The sequence below is a fragment of the Anabrus simplex genome, chromosome 3, assembly GCF_040414725.1.
Source record: "Anabrus simplex isolate iqAnaSimp1 chromosome 3, ASM4041472v1, whole genome shotgun sequence".
Lineage (NCBI taxonomy): Eukaryota > Metazoa > Arthropoda > Insecta > Orthoptera > Tettigoniidae > Anabrus > Anabrus simplex.
The window spans coordinates 13,050,231-13,067,429 of NC_090267.1; the positions used below are offsets into that span (position 1 = coordinate 13,050,231).

Sequence of the window (17,199 nt, forward strand, 5' to 3'; positions counted from 1 at the left end):
TGGAGCCGGCGCCGCACATGGGTGCCACTGTTAACCCAACGTCATCGGGCACGACATGCATTTGCCGCCTGTCACCAGGGATGAACAGTGGCGTAACGTGATATGGTCGGACAAATCACGATTTCAACTGCACCATGCCGATGGGAGGCACCGTGTATGGCGCAGACCTCATGAAGCGATGTATCCCGCCTGCCTCGAAAGTGTGATCCAGGGCGCTGGTGTCTCTGTTATGGTCTGGGGTGCATTTTCCTTGTATAGAATGGGCCCCCTAGTTGTTCTGGAAGAGACTTTGAATGGTACGCGGTATGTTGAGCTGCTCGGAGACCATCTCCCCCCATTTTTGGCCTTCCAGCGCCTAGACGGTTCTGCGGTGTTTCAAGATGATAACGCGCCGCCACATCGCTCCCACGTTGCCCGGGAATGGTTCCAGGAACATGCAGCCGTAGTCCAACGACCGCCATGGCCACACAGGAGCCCCAATATGAACCCTATCGGGCATATCTGGGATATCCTGGAACGCAGGTTCCGAGCCATGGATCCTGCACCCACGAACAGACCAGCAGTGGTGGCCGCTCCGCAAACGATTTGGTGTCAGCTGCGCCAGAGGACTACCAGGGACAGGTCGACTCACTTCCACGGCGTCCCATTGCAGTTCGCAGGGCCAGGGGAGGCCTCACACGCAATTAGGTGACTATCCCATGACATTTGCTAATTCAGTGTATTGTAGGAAGGCAGGGATGAAATGGCTTCATAGAGTTTAACATGGAGTACTGGTAAGGTAACTTCGGATTGGACAAAAACAGTAATTTCACCTATCTATAAGCAAGGGAACAGGAAGGATTGCAACAACTATCGAGGTATCTCATTGATTAACATACCAGGCAAAGTATTCACTGTCATCTTGGAAAGGAGGGTGCGATCAGTAGCTGAGAGGAAGTTGGATGAAAACCAGTGTGGTTTCAGACCACAGGGGGGCTGTCAGGATCAGATTTTCAGTATGCGCCAGGTAATTGAATAATGCTACGAGAGGAATAGGCAGTTGTGTTTATGTTTCCTAGATCTACAGAAAGCATATGACAGGGTACCGAGGGAAAAGATGTTCGCCATACTGGAGGACTATGGAAATAATGTAGATTATTAAAATCAATCAAAGGCATTTATGTTGACAATTGGGCTTCAGTGAGAATTGATGGTAGAATGAGTTCTTGGTTCAGGGTATTTACAGGGGTTAGACAAGGCCGTAATATTTCACCTTTGCTGTTCGTAGTTTACATGGATCATCTGCTGAAAGGTATAAAATGCCAGGGAGGAATTCAGTTAGGTGGAAATGTAGTAAGAGTTTGGCCTATGCTGACGACTTGGTCTTAATGGCAGATTGTGCCCAAAGCCTGCAGTCAAATATTTTGGAACTTGAAAATAGGTGCAATGAGTATGGTATGAAAATTAGCCTTTCGAAGACTTTCTTCTTTTGCTAGTTGCTTCACGTCGCACCGACACAGATACGTCTTATGGCGACAATGGGACAGGAAAGGGCTAGAAGTGGGAAGGAAGCGGCCGTGGCCTTAATTGAGGTTCAGCCCCAGCATTTGCCTGGTTTGAAAATGGGAAAACACGGAAAACCATCTTCAGGGCTGCCGACAGTCGTGTTCGAACCTACTATCTCCCGAATACTGGATACTGGCTAAAATTAAGCGACTGCAGCTATCGAGCTCTTTCGAAGACTAAATTGATAACAGTAGGTAAGAAACTCAACAGAATTGAATGTCAGATTGGTGATACAAAGCTAGAACAGGTCGAAAATTTCAAGTATTCAGGTTGTGTGTTCTCCCTGAATGGTAATATAGTGAGTGAGATTGAAGCAAGGTGTTTTAAAGCTAATGCAGTGAGCTCACAGTTGCGATCAACAGTATTCTGTAAGAAGGATGTCCGCTCGCAGAGGAAACTATCTTTACATCGGCCTGTTTTCAGACCAACTTTGCTTTACGGGATCAAAAGCTGGGTGGACTCAGGATATCTTATTCATAAGTTAGAAGTAACAGACATGAAAGTAGCGAGAATGATTGCTGGTACAAACAGGTGGGAACGATGGCAGGAAGATACTCGGAATGAGATAAAGGCTAATTTAGGAATGAACTCGATGGATGAAGCTGTACGTATAAACCGGCTTCGGTGGTGGAGTCATTTGAGGCGAATGGAGGAGGATAGGTTACCTAGGAGAGTAATGGACTCTGTTATAGAGGGTAAGAGAAGTAGAGGCAGCCCATGACGATGATGGTTAGACTCAGTTTCTAACTATTTAAAGATAAGAGGTATAGAACTAAATGAGGCCACAACACTAGTTGCAAATAGAGGACTGTGGTGATGTTTAGTAAATTAACAGAGTTTTGCAGACTGAACACTGGAATGCATAACAGTCTATACTGATAATGTATGTATGTATGCCAGGAGGAGACAAACTATTCAATGACATAGGCTATTGCATATATAACAATGCAGCATTCAAACAGTCACATTCTGGTAAAATAGAAACAGAATGGGAAGACAGTTGCCCGGATGAATTAAATCTTATATACATGGGCAGCTCCCACTTCTAAAATCACATAATTATTGGTTTTGAGGGATTCAGACAACATAAAAATGTGACAAATCAACCTGCCTCTCTGTCAAATATCACCAGTAGGGGGGGGGGGGACCAAAAACCTTATGTCTTTATAAATAGAGATAGGATGTGATGGTATATTTTCTAATATTATTAAAAATTCCAATCATGGTGATCAATAGTTTTTACTGTATTTAAATTTTTCTGAAACAATGTGGTCTGTTTCAGTTTTTCCTAAATAATAAGTTGAAACCTGGGGATAAGCAGAGTTAAAATTTGGGCAGGAGAGGGTAAAGTGTGTTTAAAGGCAGATTTCATGTTGAAGGTGTGTTAATACCTTTTTGATTTATTTATTCACTCTGAAATGATGATGATTCCAGGGGAATCAAATCAGGTATTCATTTTAAAATGTTACATCTTATTTAAAGTATTGAATTATGAAACATCCCTCAATTGATTCCTATTATGTAAGTCAAACATCAACATGGAAATGCAAGTTATAAACTATGATATGCATATGTTTCAAGCTGTCAGTTGTGAGTTGGTGTGGAATGACATAAGTAGAAGTATAATCTTCAGTGGAGTTTTTAAAAGTAGGAAAGATTATAATGTGAAGATTATAATGTGAAGATAATGTTAAATTCAAGAGGACAGATTGGGGCAAATATATATTCACTTATAGGACAAGGAAATTATCAAGGGAAATGTTCAATAAATTTCTAAGTTCATTGAAAATATTTAAGAAAAAGCCAAGTAAACAATTATAAACAAATATAAATATGAGGTAAATAATTGATAGGGAATGTGCCACCCTGGCAACTGCCCTATATGCAGATCAATGATGACTGATTGGTTGTGATCTGTAAAACAGGAAATTACCGAGCTCCATAGCTGAGTCGCTTAAGTGCGGCCAGTATCCAGTATTCGGGAGATAGTAGGTTGGAACCCCACTGTTGGCAGCCCTGAAAATTGTTTTCTGTGGTTTCCCATTTTCACACCAGGCAAATGCTGGGGCTGTACCTAAATTAAGGCCATGGCGTTTCCTTCCCACTCCTAGCCCTTTCCTGTCCCATCGTCGCCGTAAGACCTATCTGTGTCGGTGCGACGTAAAACAACTAGCAAAAGAAAACAGGAAATTAATTCATGGTACTCGGTTTTATTTCAAAGAAGAAAATCCAGTCAAGTAGAGTTGCGCTGAACTTGGTTTTTCAATAATACTGTACAATTTTTTGCTAGCACAGTGCCCCGGCACACATGACCACACACAAACACAGACACAATATTTAACAGAGATTCATGATCTCATCAAGGATGATGGGCAGAATGTCCAATATCACTAATTTATGTTCCCGACTATTTATATTTTAAAACAATTGCATTTCTCTTCTAGTGTGATTGTGCAATTTTTACTGAATACATGCGTGGCTGAAATGAAGGTGGATAAGATAAGCTACATGGTTTTACTATTTTTATATGAGGAATGTCTCGTGATATTGAAATTCGTGATTTGTGTTTTGTGTGCTTTTTGTCATTCATTTCTTGAAGTTATGTTGATAGCAATTCAGTCACATACAACAGTGACATCTTCCACAGTATATACAAATTATTTTGCAATGACATCTCTATACACATACATATCTGTATAGGCTATATGTCGATGACCTGGTTCAAATACCACATATCTGGCAATACTCCTCCTCTCCATTATTCCCTTAAGACTGGTCGCACCCCGCCAGACACATATGGATGCACAGTCCAACAGAACAATTTTCGTTGTGCTCATTTTCCTATGTGTATGCTTAAAGGAAACAAACTTAAACACATTATACTGTAGAAGTGTGTAAATTCACCATGCACCACACACTCCTGCAGTAGGGTAGAGCAAGGTTCATTTTCCTTTATTCATATGCATAGGAGAATGAACGTAATGAAAATTGTGGTGATGGACTGCGTATCCATATGTAGCTGGAGGCATGACCACTTATCTTGTAAACAATGGAGAAAAACAGCATTGTCAAATACGTGGTATTAGAACTAGGCTGTCGATATAAAACCTTTAAATCCTTGCCTGCCAAGTGACATGTTAGACAAGTAGTACAGCTATGAGGATACAGACTTTGAGATTAATTGCTTCCATTGATACCTTACCAGGAGTTTATAACAGGCAAGTTAAATTTGAGTCAAAAGCAAATATATAAGATGTAAATATAAAAAATAAGATAGGATAAAAGAATACAGGTGGAGCGAAGGAGGTAGGGGAAGGAAAGTGAAGAGAGAAGTAAATCGTTGACTATTCAAAATTTTAGTTACTCCCCTACCGAAAACCCTGCTACCCAGACACGTCCCGCAAGAATGACGTCATATGTGTGCCATTAGCGTTGTCTACGCTATAATACAAGGCCTTGAAATGCACTCGTGGAAGCGGGTTGCTTCCTAGTTCACCATTCAGCCGCTAGGATCGCGGTCTTGCCCCCTTGTATTCGCATGGCCATATATGTCAATAAGTAAAGTAAAAAGAACTGAATGTTTTTGCAAGTACTGACAGTACTTTATTTATAGAGCGGTGCTGTTGGCTTGGATATGTCATTGAAGTTTCAAAACTTTCCTTCTGAGGGGCTTCTTAATAAGTTTCAAAACTTGATCTCTTCTACTTGAGCAGCTCAAAGTAATGTTGTCTAACAGAGGTTTCAGAAATTTTCATAGTAGAAAAAGAGGTGGTTTGTCGCCTTTACACTTTCCACACTTAACTTCACTGTTGAACATGTCTTTCGAAAAAATAAACGTACACCTTTTACTAACTTTCTTCGGGACAAGTACTGCATAACGGGAGTGACAAATTCCGTCGTTCACTGCAGAAGTGCCACAGACGATTTTCGGTATCTGAGGGCTCCTCGATCTTGAAAACGAATTAGACACAATGTTGGACTTTGAGTAGCTGGAGAACAGATATGTTCTAAACAGCCTTTACATTCTGTTTTTCTTTTGCCACACAAACCATAATGTCATTGTATTCTGCTTGGTGTCTTAGGTAGCTGAAGAAGAGCTCGATGTCATAGCTCGTTAGGTTCCTCATCAATGCATAATGCAAAATGTATACTTATGAGGTATTTTACGCAGGCCACAGTGGACTGGGTAGTCAAGATCTATGCCTGATACATTTCTCTCACAATATTTCTTTTTACTTTCTCTAAATGCATTTTAAGTTTCTTAATATATGACAGGAAATCATTAATTAACCAAGTGAGGAGTTCATATTCAGTACTAAAAGATGCTTTTTATTTTGCTAGTGACTTTACATCGCACCGACACAAGTAGGTATTATGCCGACGATGGGATAGGAAAGGCCTACGAGTTAGAAGGAAGCGGCCGTATCCTTAAGGTACAGCCCCAGCATTTGCCTGGTGTCAAAATGGGAAACCACGGAAAACCATCTTCAGGGCTGCCGACAGTGGGATTCGAACCCACTATCTCCCGGATGCAAGCTCACAGCCGTGCGCCCCTAACCGTACGACCAACTCGCCCGGTTAACAGATGCTCGTTTGTTCTCGTTCCCGAATATGTCCCATGTGAGGTGTTGCAGACGTTATGCGCATTGAACAATTTAATAAAATGCTCCATAAAACAAATGGCTTATTTTTAAACTATATTTTATGCTCTCGGGACAAAACCACCTCCATACTTTACAAACCGGAGATTGTTTCAGGGGGAAATACAATATTTTTAGCTCTTGCTACATTCATTTTCGTGCAATTTGTTGGGCAAATTATTTTCCTCGTTGGTTTCCTAATTTAAGATTTCTGAGTTTGAAGATGCCTCTCAAATGACTGCCGGTCACGGTAGCATAGTTTAAAAAAAAAAGTCCAGTGACAAATTTTGGGATCGCCCGATTCTTATGACGTAACTCGGATCAAAACTTGGGAACAGAGGCCTACTTCGATCAGCTTGAAGTCGTATCTCATGCGTAATACTTCCTCTGTATAATGTTTCGAACACTGAACATTCACCGGAAACTTGTGAAACGAAATTCCACTACCTTTAATTTCTCCTGAATAAACCATGACTGGAACTGCGAATGCTTAACGTCAGACAAATACATAATACATTCACAACCAACTCAGTTAATAAACACGTTTAAAGGCGCGAACCTGGTAGACAGGGGGCAAGATAGCGATGCCAGCGGCCCGGCATTGAACTTCAGTGTAACCACTTCCATAGCGTTTTACGGGCTCTGTTTCCAGGCCTTGTATTATAACGTAGGCAACGGCCATTAGTAACGGAATAACACTGCAATATTAGGCCATACGTCCCGAAAACCAAAAGCATACAGATTTTGAAAAGCAAACTAGCCGCTTCGAAACCGAACCGTAGGTTGTTAATTGCCTTTCTTGGACATTTACAACTTTTACGATACAGCTTGTTCATAGGTGAACGCCAATGCTTCTAATCGCGTAAATTAATAATAGTAATAACACCCGGCATTAATTTGGGTTATGCTGAAGAATATAACCAGTCTATATACCGGTGCCGCAAATCAAAGCAAAAACTATGTGCAACGACCAGTTAACGAACGGAAAATATACCACACAATGCATACAGTATTACACTACATATCTCAAGCAAATAACTGTTAATTTGGCGGGAAATGCACTGAAGAGTAATGATGCCTCCAAATCATCACACAAATAGCCGAGAATAGTTACACTATGATAACCGCACGTGCATTTATTTTCAGCTTACCTGCCGACAAGTGAGAGTAATTGTACCGATATCTTCTCCGGCTTTGTTTCTGATTGGACTCAGCCACAACTCCTTGACCAGTCTCTAAGTATCTCTTCGATGATCTCATGTAGAGGTGTGTCGGTACTGGCTAGAGATGGCCGATAAATCACAGCCTGCTACTTTGTCACCGATATATCAGATACGCTGTGACGGAAGTGTCTGTGACAAAATATCGTTTACGAAATATCGCTTACGTCATCTACTTGAATTACGTTCACAGGTCCAGCACAGGTCTACGATGTCTGCTGTAGCCAAGGTCTGTCTAGGGAGGTCAAGTCACGAATGCTTCTTATGGAGCCGCCATATTGGGTCTTTAAGCGAGCGTAACCAAAGGCAAGTGCATTTGAATTTAGAGGATTTCGGTGGCGTACATTGAAATAAAAACAGAACATCAACTATTTTTCGTAAAGAATTTAACTGGGCATATACTGTTCATGTATATATAACTGTATAACACTTAAATGATATTAAACATTCACAGCTATTTGAATAGGAAGATAATTAGCAGAGCCTGATTTTTTTTTGAGAAACAAGAATCAACAGGAAAGCTCATATCCTACTCTTTTACTTCCTTACAACTTGGTCTTACTGTGTTTCCTATTAATATCATCTGTCAAGTACGTAATCTTATTGACATAAACATAGAAATCTGTACAGTACCAGTATCTGTACGGTACATGAAATACTGAACTTGATAATAATAATAATGTTATTTGATTTACGTCCCACTAACTACTTTTTAAGGCCTTCGGAGACGCCGAGGTGCCGGAATTTAGTCCCGCAGGAGTTCTTTTACATGCCAGTAAATCTACCGACACGGGGCTGTCGTATTTGAGCACCTTCAAATACCACCGGACTGAGCCAGGATCGAACCTGCCAAGTTGGGGTTAGAAGGCCAGCGCCTTAACCGTCGGAGCCACTCAGCCCGGCCGCTGAACTTGAAGTAGTATACTTAAAGTACTAAGAGACAGTTGTAATAAATTACCTTCAGCGTTTTCTTTATTAAGAAAGTAATTATCGATACTGCGTTTCTAAGGGGTTACCCCAGTGTGTTGACGAACACTCAATGCCTCTTGAGTTGAGTGCATTAAATGATGTTTGGTAACTGTTGTTATCCATTCATGTGGTATTTCTTTGGGTTCTAAGGCAAAAATACTCTGCACATGTGCAACAAAGGTGATGTTCGTAGCTACTCTTAACTAGTTTATTGATAACCCATGCAGCTTATAGTACCAAGTGGTGGTGGTGATTGTTGTTTTAAGAGGAAGTACAACTGGGCAACCATCTTCTATAAACACTAATCAGAAGAAAACAAATGGAAGGGGTCCAATACTTCGAAAAATGAAGGTATCGGTAAAAGAAAGATGAAGGCCACAAAGTGCGTGGAAATGAAAAACTTCCTAGGCCTCGAATGCGCTAATGCCGTCGCGGTCGGAAAAGAACAAGTGTTGACCAGGGCAAGTCGGATGGGATAGAATAGGTGAGAGCAAAACACAAGTGAAATTAATGTCAATGCCTCGTAGTCACAACCCAGATTGATTTCCCCCTGTGGGCGGGGGCAATAGAATAACACCCTCGGTATTCCCTGCCCGTCATAAGAGGTGACTGAAAGGGGCGTCAGGATCTCCTAACTAGGGAGCGTGGGTTGCGACCAAGGGGCTCTCAACTGAGTTCTAACGTTCATGCATATAATAATAATAATAATAATAATAATAATAATAATAATAATAATAATAATAATAATAATAATAATAATAATAATAATAATCGTGGTTAAGAAAATTACAGCAATTGGTAAACACGATTCCTTAAGGAATAGAAATCCAGTCACTATTAAGTTGAGTTAACCTAGGTTAGGCTATTTTAGGGATTACATTAGGATATTATGTTAGGCTACGGTACGTTAAATTACAATAGTTGGTTAGTGCGAGTGTTGTGATCTTTAAGTATTTGTCCAGCCAGATAAAGTACTCCATAGAGCATTTAAGGTGAATGAAATATAGCTGTAAATAATAACTACAGTACCGTAAAAGACTGCTATTAACAATTATTGTTGTAATGATGACAAACTGGACACAAATTTTTGGTTTGAAGAAATAGGCCAGCGAAATTAACCAATTACGGTTAAAATTCCTGACCTTGCCGGAAATCGAACTCGGGACCGCTATGACCAAAAGGCAAGCACGCTAATCATTTAGCCATGGAGCCGGACGCATGAAAAGGAAATTTTCATAAACAACAATACTACTATTACACATTTCCTGTTACTTTCCTTGCTTGTTTTGAAAGACAGTTCCCTTTCTTTGGGAGGTTTCCTATCATTATGTCAAAGACTTGGGTGGATTAGGGACGTTGAAAATATTTGGGATAGAATTCCACTTGAGTAGTTTCCGTCCATCTGCCCTCTTTAGTTCAAATAGCGATTCTTAAAAATTATGCTAGAAGAAAATACATAATAAGACCTATAAATATAAAACATCGTTCATACAAACATATTACTGTATTATTCAGGAGTAATACGAGTGTATAAGTTCACAAAACAGCGCACAAGACGGAATTATCTGTAGATTACCATTTGTCATGCCTACAGTTTTGTACCCACTGAGCTCTCCTTTGCTTAACTTTCGGAAAGCGAAACACTCTAATTCCGTCAGTTGTCTTATTTTGACAATTTGGAGCGGCACAGTATCCCATTTTCTTTCAAAATACAAGTATTAACTCACATCATTACATTGTGCACGCCCACATAACAACGATATTTGAGACCCAATATGGCCGCCACCGCAAAGGATTGTGGTAGCGTGACCAGACCTCCCTAGACAGACCTTGGCTGTAGCTATTGGAAGCCAGCGCTACCTAGGTTATAACCAGCAACTACTTGAGTAAAGCGAACTTCTGTTTCAGGGGCTTACCCGAGAGATAGCGCGATTGTATTTTTTAAACACAGATAACAAGGCGGCGTTTTTAAATGAGAATAGGGGTATGTACGTTTGATTTCTTCTACCTAAGCAACTTAATTACTGAAACCTATGGTTCATGAATCTATTAAATAACTTTTCATTAATGATCAATTTATTTCACACTGAGTTTTTAAAAAATCGTGACGTCAGGGAAAATCCCCCGGTTGCCTCACAGATCAAGGGAGTCACCATTTCCATTCCTGTTTTTATGTGGTTCGTCTCTCAGTAAATCAGTGCTGCTTTACTCACAAGTGCGTCGTGTAGTGAATAATTTCAATTAATATTTTATAAAAGATACATATAATAACACGTAGATAGATATAGATAGATAGATAGGTTAATAATAATAAATAGGTTAATAGATAAATATGTTTAGTAAGAGACAGCGTAATAGTCTTGTGTGGAGTTTTTCCACGGCTATTGACAATGAATATGCCAAGTGTGATATCTGCAGCCAGAAACTGTTTTACCGAACATCTGTTACTAATTTAACAAAACACATACAAAGAAAACATCCAACTATATCTTATCCATATAGAACAGCAGAAGTCAACATGTCCAGTACCAGTACTGTACAACAGGATGAGGTAATTATATTATATGCATTATGTTACATTAAATTAGGCTAATTACATACCAATAATTCCATGACATGGGTACCGTAATCTATTTTTCATTATTTTTATTCAGGTCACTGAGCCCAGCAGTCGCTACTCACACTTCATCAACCAGCACAGCTTCAAGAGTACCTACTCCGTCAACCAGCACAGCTTCACCAGTACCTACTCCGTCAACCAGCACAGCTTCGACGGAAGTGCAAGAAGTCTGTCAGGTTCAGCCGAGGTTATATCAAAGTTCAATTGCAACATACATACCAAGAAAAGTGACCTTCTCTAAAAAAAAAAAAAGGAACTGGATGAACTACTTGCTCAAATGATAATATATGACCTTCAGCCGTTTCAAATAGTTGAAAACAAGGGTTTTAAGGCATTTGTCGCAGCACTTAATCCAGGATATGTACTACCAAATCGACGGACAATTTCAAAAACTTTGATACCTGCGTTACATGAACAGTGTCTGAATAAGGTAAAAACTATGATGGAAGCTGTGAAGAAGGTGTGCATTACGACTGATTGTTGGACTTCCATAAACAATGAAAGTTTTTTGGCCATTACCTGTCATTTCTTGACTGATAATTTAGAGCTGAAATCTGTACTGTTAGAATGTTGTGTTTTAGAAGGAAGCCATACAAGTGAGAATTTATCATAAGAATTACAAAGGATTATGAAGGAATACAAATTGGAAAATAAAATCGTGCTTGCAGTGTCGGACAATGCATCCAACATCAAAAGAGCTATTACAGACCTTCTTCACTGGAAGCATTTCGGCTGTTTTGCTCACCAGCTGAATATTATAGTGACAAAGGCTATCCACCTAATCGATGGACTCCTGAACAAAATAAAAATAGTAGTGAAATTTTTTAAAAGGAGTTCTCAAACAAATGAAAAACTACTGAATTTCCAGAGAAACAGTGGAGTCACTCAAGTAAAAAAGTTAATTCTTGATGTACCAACAAGATGGAACTCCACACTCTACATGTTAGAACGGTTTTGTGAGTTAGAAGATGCCATCAAAAGCACCACAGCACTCATTGACAAAGATCTACCTGTTCTGAACACCCAAGAGTGGAAAGTTATCCATGAAATGTGTAAAATATTAAAGCCCGTTGAAATTGTGACAAAAGCAGCTAGTGGTGAAAAATACATATCTGGATCACTTGTGATAGTTTTGGCTAATGGACTACAGTCAGTTTATGAAAAACTGAGTACGGTAGTGAAAGTTTTACTGACTTGTCACAAAATATCATACAAACATTAAACTCTGGGCTCCAGGAGAGATTTGGCCATATTGAAGAGAGCAACACTCTTGGTTTATGTACCTTTCTTGACCCAAGATTTAAAAACTTTGCTTTCCAAAATCCCCAAGCACTGGAAAACTGTAAAAGGAAGCTACAAAATTTGATAGCTTTGAGAATTAGGTCCCTGGAAGGTGATAAACCCCAAAGTCTCACTGTTGAGAACAGAGATGAATTTTCACCATGGTCACTAATAGACAAATGTCTTTCACAAGCACTTCCACAAGGGACACCTACATCCAGGTCAATTATTGAAGTCCAGAGATACTTAGAATGTGATATTCTAAGTAGATCTGAAGATGCATTACAATGGTGGTATGAACACAAAGTTCAGTTTCCCTTCTTGAGTGAAATAGCTCAAGAAATTTTGTGTGTTTCATCTACTTCAGTACCCTGTGAACGAGTCTTCTCCAAGGGGAGCTTAATCTTCAATGACAGGAGAACGAGACTGCATGGAAAAAAGGCACAACAAATCTTGTTCCTCAATTCCAACCTTGGAGTGTAGAAAAGGATTCTTTCATTGTTTTGAGTAAGTCGAGATACTGCAACTTCCACGCCTAGCAACATCCTTCATTTGTAGTTCTATTTTCTAAGGTGTATATCTCAATATATTTTATACTTGCTACTAAGTGTGTGATAATCAATGTTTATATTCTGATCGTATTTGTTTCAAATTTATTCTATTATTCTATAAAATCATGTTTGCTTGTATATTCATTCCCCTATGATTTAGTTATTATTGTTAAGAAAAAGACATTTGCACAATGTATATAAGCTTGTAAATGATGTTTTCACTAGTCTCTGGTACAGGACTTGGTTATGGACACTTGTCTTTTCTCGTACATCATGATGACCACAAAGTTTGTTGCCCAGCTCATCTGGGTTGTGGTCTTGTTGCAGCAGCACCTTTGCTGTTGTGTTACTCGTTTTGTGAAGCTAGGTATTGTTTTGCAAGTTTAGTAAAACAACTATTTCAGTGACTGCTTGCCTTTGTCATCTTGAAGAAAGTGTTGTGAAGAAGAGTAATGAAATATGCTAATGTTCTTCCTATGTTTTGTGCACATTTGTAAATATGGACATGTACTATATGCGTTACCCTTGATATGTTTTCTTTTTTTATTGCTTGCTTGTTGTTTTAAGGGGCCTAACATCGAAGGTCATTGGCCCCTTTTTTTTTTAATTATGATCACAACCTCTCATAGTATGTGTGTTATTTTTCTCAAAGAACTACTTAAGTGATTTTGATTGTTATTTGTTTCTTGTACTTCAAATTCAGTTCATAAAGATTATGTAATGCTATTTTCTCATTTTACAAGGGTAAAGTAGCAACTTCCAAGTGCAACTTTAATTTTATGCATTTATGCACCATGTCATCTTTTTTGTTAGTTGCTACATTATAAAGCACATTTATTTCCATTCAAATAAACCCTATTTTGCAAAACTAAATGCATGAAAGAGCAAAATTGGCTGACAAAATTTCTTCCAGGTTGTACGGGGAAGTCTAATTACCAGTACTTGCTAAAATTGTACAGTGTTATTACTTAATAGGTACTGATACATTTCAATTTATATTGGGGCAGGGCTGCTTTTAGAGTGATGAGCACGTCATAATATTCACTACTATTACCTTCTGTGATAAAGTGGGCCCTATATTCGAAATGCGCAGTTAACAAGCAAAGAGAGAAATGATGTTGGCTTATAGAAACAGAAAGAGAGAAACTGGTTTGTGGCAGGACTTAAATTATGATGCAGAACAGCAAGTGTGTCAAATTGTAAGCTGATGATGAATGTTTGTTACAGTACCGTACTTTGAAACTGTGATATGGTAAGCTTTAAGAAGTCTGCAAAAGTTTATACTGTGACACAGTATTGAATGATAAAATATAAATATGGGAGTAATCTTTGTATTAAATTATCAGTTTCTTATTCGTTGTTAGCGAAGAAACTATGAATATAATATGCCTCAGTTGTTCAGTTCCATTTCCTTCAATCTTTATTGCACTTAGGTATTGTAGGTGTATAACATAAATAAGGTTAAGATTGTTTCTGTAACGAACCTCAAGGTTGAATATAAGCCCCTGCTGTATGTAATACTTGTGTGACGTTACATGGTATAATTAACACTCGTCATAAAATTTAGTCATTTTATTCTTAAACCTACATTTAAGTACGGTACTGTAAGCAACTGGTATCCCCGGAGACACTACACGGGTAATTACATTCCGTTTGTTATTGCACATCATGTTAACAACCTCTTCCCTATGCTTTATTAAAACTTTAAATTTATAAAGGTGAATATTATTTTCCCCACTTATAATGTCCCGAATCTTCCGAAAAAATACTGCTCGACCTAGTCATCATATCACCTATAGTATTTCCATACTGGCCGCCCGCACCTAAGAGTGACAGTGCCGATAATCATATGCTCGTGCTACCTGTGACAGAATCACCGATAAAAGTCACCGATATTTTTGTGTCACAGATACGCCTGTCACCGATATTTTGAAATATCGGTTAAGCTCATCTCTAGTACTGGCGTACCGGTACGCGTCACCTATTCTCCGAATGGAGCAGTGACAACCTGCTCCAGGATCCTCTTCTCTACCGGTCCACTGCTACTGTGCTTACTGTGATCGGACTGTGACGGTCTTAAGCTGCGACTCGCAGTTTGCTGTACCAAAGCCTACTAGATACTAGAAGGCCTGGACAGAAGGCCAGTTTCTTGCATTAATAGCGGGGTACCATAGTTTTTCTCTTTTCCACCGCTAGGTTCGCGTTTATGTTCTGTTGTTTGGCGTGAATTCTATGTTTATGTGTGTTACTGCAACATGCTTTATGAGAAGAAATAACATATTAAACTTCATTTTATAAGGTAAGGCCTTGTCTGACATGAAATATGAAGAGTTTTGTCGTTTTTTAATTTATTTGGTCTTACGATTTGCAATATATGGATGGTTGCTGAGATGCATTTAACATTTATTTAGTTATGTGCTTCCAAATTACCGTCAAGGTGGTGGTGGTGATTATTAATTTAAGAGGAAGTAGAACTACGCAACCACCCTCTGTATAACACTAATCAGAGAGGAAAGCTGGAAGGGACCCGACACTTCGAAAAATGAAAGTATCAGCCAAAGGAAGACAAGGGCCACGGTGGGCGTGAAAATGAAAGACTCCGTCGCCCTCGGAAACCTAATAGCGTCGGGGTCGTAAAAGAACTAGAGTTGACCAAGGAAGGTCGGATAGGACAGTTGAAAGTGAGGAGCCTGGCACAAGTAAGTGGAAGAAATGCCAGGACTCAGCTAAGGGCCCCGTAGTCGCCAACCCACGCTCCAAAGTTCAGAGTCCTTGGGACCAATTACCTTCAAGTTTCTCTTTCCATTCTGTAGGTTAAGATGGTTTATTGTTGCGTGCCTAACTGCACATCTGAGCGAAAAAATATACACAAATATAAATTTTCACCTTTTACTTCAAGATCCGAGTTTATGGGAGAAATGGAGGCGTACTATTTCTCAACAGGGCAGCAGAAAAGTATCTCTTTGAGCTCCTAATGATAACTTTGTCGAATGGCTAAATGGTTAGCGTGCTGGCCTTTGGTCACAGGGGTCCCGGGTTCGATTCCCGGCAGAGTCGGGAATGTTAACCTTAATTGGTTAATTCCGCTGGCACAGGGGCTGGATGTACGTGTGGTCTTCATCATCATTTCATTCTCATCACGACGCGCAGGTCGCCTACAGGCGTTAGATCGAAAGACCTGCATCTGGCGAGCCGAACTTGTCCTCGGACACTCCCGGCACTAAAAGCCATACGCCATTTCATTTTTCTTTTCTTTGTCGAATCAGATTACAGTGTAAGTACTGTGAGAGGAATTCTACTCCCCGACAAAGTGCCGACGCAAATTCGTCTTCTTCTTAAAAATGTATTAATATTTACAACGCGGGCGTTAGGATATCTCGGGAAATGTAACCTTGTCCGAAAGCTGAAATTCCTTACCGCTCCGAAGTTCACCGGGCGAGTTGGCCGTGCGGTTAGAGGCGCGCGGCTGTGAGCTTGCATCCGGGAGATAGTGTGTTCGAATCCCACTGTCGGCAGCGCTGAAGATGGTTTTCCATGGTTTCCCATTTTCACACCAGGCAAATGCTGGGGCTGTACCTTAATTAAGACCCGGCCGCTTCCTTCCAATTCCTAGACCTTTCCTATCCCATGGTCGCCATAAGACCTGTCTGTGTCGGTGCGACGTAAAGCTACCAGCCGCTCCAAAGTTTAAAGGGACGTTTCAGTGCCGCGATGTGATCAAGCACACATCACATACGTTATACTTACAACATTTTTCAGGCCTGTTCTTGATAACATTGCAAAGAAAGTGACTAATGACTGTGATTTATTAAACAAATTCAAGAGCAAGCGTCCGAGCAGAAAAGTGTTGAAATTATGGAAATAGGGAAAAATCGGGCGAGTACTTCTATTTAGGCCTATTTCTCTATTCTTTATTCTTGTGTGATAAACAAGTGCAAAATGAAAGAAATCAATGAAGTGTAGTGTGTTCTAAGTTGTTTTATATATTTATATCTGATTCACACCGGGCATAATGATAATAAAAATGTATTTCGCGTTATTGTATGAATCTTCATATAAGGATATATAGAGAACATGAGAACAAAAGAACATAAACGCGATCCAAGCGACCATTGCCTGAACTATTTCGTTCGCCCAGAAATGTGTCGGCTTGTCCAGGCCTTCTATATAGCGTAGGCAAGGGCAGTACCGGGAAGTGTTGTTACTGCTATTCGCAAACGGTCCAGTGACACAGCCATCGTCGTCCCGCACCGTTAGGAGGTTGTGACAACAACAGGACGGAGACATACCGGTATTTCATGTGAACGAAAGAAATCCACAGTAATCTACTTCAGCATTAAAACGTTTCTACAAATAATAATAAATAATAATAA

General features: G+C 39.8%; 1 protein-coding gene across 1 annotated transcript in view; it reads right to left on the reverse strand.

Annotated features, from left to right (window-relative positions):
* LOC136866940 (zinc finger protein 782-like) overlaps positions 1 to 7,465 on the reverse strand; it is a 105,525-nt gene extending 98,060 nt beyond the window's left edge. Inside the window, exon 1 of the mRNA XM_068226951.1 lies at positions 7,337 to 7,465. The gene's annotated coding sequence lies outside the window, so the exon portion shown is untranslated. The remainder of the gene's footprint in view (positions 1 to 7,336) is intronic.
* Positions 7,466 to 17,199: the final 9,734 nt, after the last annotated feature.